This window comes from Crotalus tigris, unplaced genomic scaffold (genome assembly GCF_016545835.1).
Source record: "Crotalus tigris isolate CLP2741 ecotype Arizona unplaced genomic scaffold, ASM1654583v1 scf7180000017639.5415321, whole genome shotgun sequence".
In the NCBI taxonomy this organism is placed as follows: Eukaryota; Metazoa; Chordata; class Lepidosauria; order Squamata; family Viperidae; genus Crotalus; species Crotalus tigris.
The window spans coordinates 4,672,166-4,679,962 of record NW_024096532.1 but is presented as its reverse complement, the minus strand read 5'-3'; positions in this window follow the sequence as shown (position 1 = coordinate 4,679,962).

The window sequence follows — 7,797 nt, the reverse complement described above, 5'->3', positions numbered from 1 at the left end:
ATCTTGTATACGATGGAGGACAAATCACTGATTGGTAATGGTTCTTTGGGTTGCATCAACTGGGAACGTAACGTTTGGTTGGGTTTATGTGCTATGTTGATATTGTATGGGGCAAGGATCCTGGCGGTTGCTTCTGAGACTCCATTGATGTATGGGAGTGTTGCCCAAGTTGTATTCGTTGGAGCATTGTAGTTTGAGTGTGGTGTTTTATCTTTGCAGCAACGTTTGATGAAGCTTGGTGGGTAATTATTTTGTTTGCATATGCTGAGAAGGTATGCTTTCTCTTTAGATTTTGCTGTTTCTGTGCTGCAGTGGGTCTTGATTCTTTTGAATAAAGTTCTTAAACAGCTGATTTTATGCGATATAGGGTGATTGCTTTGGTAGTGGAGAATTCTATCAGTGTGAGTGGTTTTGCGATAGACGGTGGTTGATAGGTTGCCATCTGGAAGGCGATGGACCAAGACATCCAGGAAGGGTAAGGTGTTGTTGTCCTCCTCTTCTGCTGTAAATTGGATGTCTGGATGGAATGAATTCAGTTTCTGTAAGAATTTGGTGGTATCACATCGCTTAATGACTGCAAAGGTGTCGTCCACGTACCTAACCCAAAAACTAGGTTGATAATCAGCCATGACAACACGTTCTAGATCCTGCAGTACTGCTTCAGCGATGATGCTTGAAATGGGTGACCCCATGGGTGTGCCCTTCACTTGCTCATAAGTTGTGTCTTTGTAAGTAAAATAAGTTTGAAGGCAGAAACCCAGTAATTGTATGTAGTCCTCTGTGCTAGGAGAATTGGGGTGTTGTATTTCTCCTTTTTGCAGAAGGTTTCTAAAAATAGAGATGGCTAGATTTTGGGGAATGGATGTGAAGAGGGATACTACATCGAATGAGATCATGATTTCATCGTCTCTAACCTTTAATGTACGTAATTTCATCAAAAAATCTTCAGAGGATTTCACCGTGGTTAGGGAGTCACCGATCAGGTGTTTGAGTTTTAAGCTTAACCACTTTGCTAGGCCATAGGTGGGTGTACCTCTGAAAGATACGATAGGTCTTAAAGGAACTCCTACCTTGTGGATTTTGGGGAGTCCATATATACGTGCCATGGCCGTGTCTCTGGGTCGGATGGATCTGTGGTCTTCGTCTTTTATTCTGTTTTGCCTCTTGAGTCTGTTTAAAGTGTTGTTAAGTCGGTTGGTGAGTGATGTCATAGGATCTTTGTTGGTGATGCGGTATGCAGTTTTGTCATTAAGTAGATCAAGGATTTTCTGGTCATAATCATGTTTATTTAAAATTACTGTAGATCTACCTTTATCAGTTGGGAGGATGATGATGGATTTGTCTTTTCTTAGATCCTCTAAAGCTCTGCTTTCAGATTTTGGTAACGTGTGGTATGTTCTGTGGTTGATAAGTAGTCCTGATATTCGTTGTCTGATGGTGTTTTTAATGTCTTCACTGCTTTCGATGCGGTGAATGATTGGTTCAAATGAAGCTGCGAAATCAAGGTGTTTGGCATCCTTAAGGTTGGTACCAGCATTACGTTGTAACAGTGAGGTTTGTTGACTAGTCAAGGTCCTAGATGAAAGGTTGTGTACCAATTTTTCAAGGACTTCTTTCTTGTTTGAGGTGATTAAGCTTTCAGTTTTTCTTTGAAGTATCTCTGTTTTGCGCTGTCGTGTTTTTTGGATTGTGTGGTATATTAAGAGGTTGAGGATGTTGAAATGTTCTTGGGTGAGAATGGATCGGCATTGTTCACGATGGTGCTGGATTCTGGTAGTTTGGGCATCAATGCGTCTGTGATGGTGATTAATCATGGCACGCATGATGCGGCATTGGAACTGCCAAACTGCTGCATAACCTTCTGGTGATTTAATTGGAGGCTTCTTGCATAAAGATTTTGGTGGGAGGTTGTTGTGGATGCAGTTATGTAAAAAAGCTAGTTGTTCATAGCTGGTAGTCTTGCGTTTGGATAAACTCTCCCAATATCTGGCTTATTGTAATACTGCCCGTCCATATGTGTCTTTAATAATTTTGAATATAGGAATCCCAGGTATGGACATTTAAAGTCAATCAGATAAAAATAAAGAGCTCTGGGATGTAAGATAAAAGTCTTTTTTTTATTAACTGCTGAGCTTTCGTTAACAACCTGTTAACATCATCAGAGCAAAGGGCTAATGAGAAGGGGGAGCATGTGCATAAATTTACATAACAGTTAAAAAACAGTTGAAGTGAGGCATGTACACACATTGTGCCCAAGAAGCTCTTAAAGGCATAGAGCAGTCAGTCTCAAGACCATTTTAAAAGTCGCGCTTGTCAGCTGTTTGGCGCGTAGATCCAGCATGCCTTTTAGCCAGCCTCTTAGATTGTATAGTTTGTTTGGTGTAGGGTTGTTGTGTGTGTGTGTTTTGTTGGGTACGGTTATTTGGAATGTTTGCGTGTGTTCATTTGTTATGCTTATTAGTTGTGGGTGGTTTTGTGGTGTTTGGGAATTGGGCTGTAATATTTTGTTCCATTGAATGTGATAAGTCATATTTCATTGTAGGGGGGAGTTTTGGTCTTGGTCTTAATATTCTGTTGTTACTTAGGTGTTGTGTGTGTATGTTTTGTTGTGTGTGAGTATCTTGTGAGGTTGCAGGATTTATGTTTTGGATGTTTGTGTCCTGGATGTTGTGGTCAGGGGGGTTGTTGTTTCTGTGTGTGAGAATATCAGAACATGGTGTGTTGGTTGTGTGAGTTGTCATGGTTGTGTTAGAATTATATTCTTTAATTAGGTTTGATGAAAAGGATTGTATTGTAGAAAGGATATCTATTGTGTTGGTTTGGGGTTTGATAAGTGGCTGGGGTGGTGTTTTTGTGTTATTATTGGTTGGGTTGAAGTGTTTAGGTACTTTATATTTTTGTAAATGTCTTTTTAGGGTTTGGTAAGGAGGTAGTAGGTCTATGTGTCTATTAATAGAATGACAGTCTGAAAACCAAGCTTCTTTTAAAAGACAGCCTCCTTTGGTGGAATCATGAGCAATGACTTCTGCTCCTTTAAAGTTGAAAGTGTGGCCGTGCTCAGCTATATGGGTCCAGACTTGGGAGCGCTGTTCTTGTCTTCTTACTGCCAAAACATGCTCATGTATTCTGGTCTTTATATACAGTGTGTGTGTGTGTGTGTGTGTGTGTATACATACACATACACACCATTTAGAGTGACAAACATACCTAATACTCCTTCCTCCTGCTATTTTCCCCACAGCAATTCTATGTGTTGGGCAGAGAGAGAAGAGAGAGAGACTGGCCCAAAGTCATTCAGCTGGTTTTTCATGCCTAAAGTGGGACTAGAACTCAGAATCTCCTGCTTTCTAAGCCACAACCTTAACCACTACACTGAGCTGGCATATACTGTCTCCCCTGTCTTGTCCTTCTCACAGCTGTACTCACTCCCAGTCCCAAGACAGCTTGGCACTACTTTCCATATCAAACTTAATGTAGGTATGGTATGGGTGCTGCGTCTCTTTTTGGGATGTTCCCTATCTGAACATCTTCATTGGGCAGAATACTTTTTGGATTCTAGTGCATGTCTGTCCAGATGGGATGGTTCTGGCCTTATCCCCCTTTATTTGCCCCTTCCCACTGTTGTAATTCCAATTTAGAATGTGATTTTTCTTCTTCATGCTATCCCAGCTCTTCCTGAACAATTTGCCTATTGTTCTAATGATTACCAAGCGGTTCTGGAGAGATATTCTGTACATGCTGGAATCCCCCTAGCACATAGACATGCTTCCAGAGAGAATCCTACACTAGACTCAACCTGCACTGCCTTCTTCAGGTTTATCAATAAAAATAACGTGTGGATTAGCTACTTAGCTTCTGCAGATTTCTGTCTCCCACCCATGCCTTGCCAAAAGTGACCAAAATATGCCCTGCTGATCTGCCAGCTACTCAACTAAGGAGCATTTCAGTAGGGTGTATATCATGCATTTCATCCTTGCCATCGTCTTCCCTCTCTTCCTAAAATCTGGTCCATTATTCCACTCCTGCACCCCAAACAATCATGTTTTCCTTGAGCAAGCAGAGACTGGAGAGACCGCTGTCCTGAATCAGCCTGTTGTGGCTCATTATTTGGGATGCCATAATGCTTCGTGGATCTTAGTATTTCCTTAGCAGTGTTTGGAAAGCTAAAACAAGTGTGGTTCCATCGGTTTTTTAAACTCAGCCAATAACTGTGTATTTGAATTCACATAGCATACATAAGTAAGGTGACCAACCGTCCTCCTTTAGGGAGGACAGTCCTCCTTTTGCGAGTTCTGTCCTCCCTCAAAAAGCGTCCTCCTACATGTCCTCCTTTTCAATATTTGAAGACTAATCTGCAGGGCTTTTTTTTCTCATAGAACGCTCAGAACGGCATTCCGGCACCTTTTTTTGATGGTTTTTTTTTCAACTTTTGCATGAGCTGTGCTACTCCCCCTATTGGCTTTTGAAAGCCAATAGGAATTGCTGCTGAGCGCGCCAAAACACCAGTCCGGCAAAATTTGCAGATATAAGTTGTCTGCAGCGAAGGCGAATTGGCAGGAACTTTGCACCCCTCCCTGCTACCCAACTACACCATCTCCTAGTTAGTTCCGAAGATACTTGGAGGAGACCGGAGCAGCGATGCCACAGTAACTTTCTCTTGATCTTCGGCCCTGCTAGGGCAATAATGGCTGCGGGCGCAAGAGGCAGGAGCAGCAGGGCTGCTGCGAGCAGGGGTGTGAGGGGCAGTGGTGGCCGGCTGCCTCCTGTGTGTGGGAGCTGCGGGGCCTGTTCTACAGGGAGCTGTGCAGGGTGGGCAGTGTGCTGGTGGGGCAGCTGCAGGTGGGGTGTGTCGACGGCGGGCTGCCCCCTGGGGCTGGAACCGGCACAGCTGGTGCTTTGGGAGCCGCGGGGCCCATTCTACATGGCGGGGCAGCAGTGCTGGCGGGGGCGCGGCATGTAAGCATAATTACAATATAAAATGTTATTGTAACAAATGTTTTTATTATGCATTTATCATATTATAGTGTATTCTGTATTATTGTTGCAATGAATAAAATGTTTCTTTTATTTACGATATCTTTTTCTTCAATTTATTTGTGTCCTCCTTTTCATTGTAAAAAAGTTGGTGACCTTAGCATAAGTCATAGTTTCAGACAACAAAGCTGAAATCAGCATGCTACGTCAACATGATACAAGCCATTTTATGGCTTAATATGATGAATATTGAGTAGCGATATGATGGTATGCTCGAAATTCTGACGTGACATATCAGCTGTGTTTTTAAGTAGTGATGTGCATAAATGTCCATATGAGTTTTGGTAACTCAACTTTTTGAAAACTGTTCCTCTTTTATGTTGCTATGGAAAATAAAGTCTAATGTCAGTAAATCTTATGGTAAAATACTGTAATGAAATTCAACATACCCAGGACACTTTGCTTGATAGCTGATTGCAGTGATAATTCAATTCTTGAGCTAATGTATCCCTCCAGAGGAAAATCAAAAACAAAAAGTACTGGGAAAATGTCAGTCTCAGTTGGGAGCCTAGTTCATATGTTCACATAGTGGGCTGTCAAAACACAAAGCCAAACCAGGAACACTGAAGAACATGTTGGGAAGTAGTTGCCTACCTGGAAATCACAGTCTTTACAGAATTACACAAAAATATTTTTAAGGAAACATAATAAGATCATAAATCTTTCATCAAGATTAAATTTCAGGATTAAGATTAATCTTCCTTAAGTGTTAAGTTATAAAAGAAAAAGAAGGCTGGGAGGTGAAACTTCCTGTTTCTAACAGCTTACCATAAGCATATCCAGGACCTTAGAAACAGAGCTGCTAGGAAGCAATTGCAACTTTTTGTAATAAAAGATTTATCTACCGTATGTATTTCTGACTCATCAAGCAATTTTCTTGGATTACAGCTTCGATCAGATCCAGTTTACATAGCCAATAGCGGTGCTAATACAAGGGGATGAAGGGGATTGTTGTCTAACATACTTGGAGAAATGCCACCTCTAACCAACTGAATTACGCACCTTAATTTTTAAATTATTATATTGACATCCTATCAAGTCAAAGATTACTTTCAGAAGTTTACCAAACATATAGAAAATAACTAAAACTTCCACAATAGCCCTAATTAAAAGTATGGATCAGCAGTTTGACACCTCTGCTGTAGACCAAGACAAGGATCTATTACCATTGTTGGCCAAGTGCTCATGTGCATTTTTGCTTAGCAGAACTTAACTAGTTGAGAGACATTGTTCTATGGAGGATGGTATCACTTAGTCCAGTATTTCTCAACTTTAAGGTGTGTGGATTTCAATTCCCAGGATTCCCCAGCCAGCATGGGGAACTCCAAGTCTGGGAATTGAAATCCATATATTTTAAAGTTGCCAAGGCCAAGAAAATAAGATTTAGTCTCTTCTTTCTTCTTCAAAGACTTTGCAAATCCAGCTACAGGTGCTATGTATCTCCTATTTCACCTTTTGTTTTTCATGGGTTGCTCTTCTGCAGGTACAGAGTGAATTCCTCATCCTATTTTCCTATCTCATATTGTCAGTAAAATGCAATGCCCATTTCTCTCATGCCTCTAGAAGTGTTTATTTTTGCTGCAATTCTTGTATCTCCTGTTGGCTGCTTTGCAAAGACTCTTTCCCAGGAAAGAATAAGTGGGGTATTGCCTAGGTCAGCAGGTTAGTATATATAATGTTCATGACACATCAACTGTGAGGAGCATGAGGGACTGAGAGCCTTTCTCTAAGAACGCAGGAAGACTAATTTGTAATTTGGTTTCCCTTCAGAAAATTATAGCAGTGTACATAGAGTATCCTCTCCCATATTTCTCCACAACAGTTCTGTGAAATAGTTTGGGCTGAGAATGACTGAGGCAAAGCTAAAACCTAGATCTGCCCATTCCTATCACCAATCCAGTCTATGCTAGTGGCTCTTTGTCTTTCCTATCACAATTACAGCATAATAGACTTAATAGCAGAATTTTTGTGATAGATAGTCCTGTGACTGTATTTTGCTTGTTGTAATTCCTCTTTCAGAATGTCAGAATCAGCAGTTTCATTATTTTTTTATAATGGTACCTTAAGAAAGGAAGGACAATGGAACATATTTCAGAGACAATTTAAATAAAAATGCATCTAGTGTGTTTTCATGTCCACATTTAACCAATGGGGTTCTCTCTTGTACATATCTATGGGACTGAAGTTTTTGTTGACTCTTAAAATAATAAAATTTTCTTAAATACTAACATGGCCAACATTATATCACTATTATGCATGTGTGTAATATGTGAGTTCAAGTCAGCGTCAGTTCTTAGAGATGTGTATCTAATGCAGAGATACATATTTTCTTTATGGTTTTTAATATTTCTATCAAGCCTCAGCCATCCCTTAAGACACACCGCCCTTGAGGTCACAGAGGCCAAAGCTATTATACTGAGAATGAGGTCATCCGGGGTCAACCGGGTAACTAACATCCTGGCATTTTGGTCTCTGTTGGCGATTCTCGTCTCCCGCACATGCGCATTTCCACTCAACTTACCATTTGTACGCGCTCCACACATGGGCGACACGTTTCCTACACCTTGTTTCGCCCATGCGCAGACCGAGCTGAGGGAAACGACAGGCACCAGCCTTTGTTTCCTCTTACGCATGTGCACTGATCTCAGCCATTACCGGAGGAACGCCCCCCTCTTCCCCAAAGCTCCGGCAGGAACTGAAGGGCTCGCTTTCGTTTCTCGATTGGTTAACGCGAAGAGCGTGCGCGCGCGGCGGCCGGCAGGA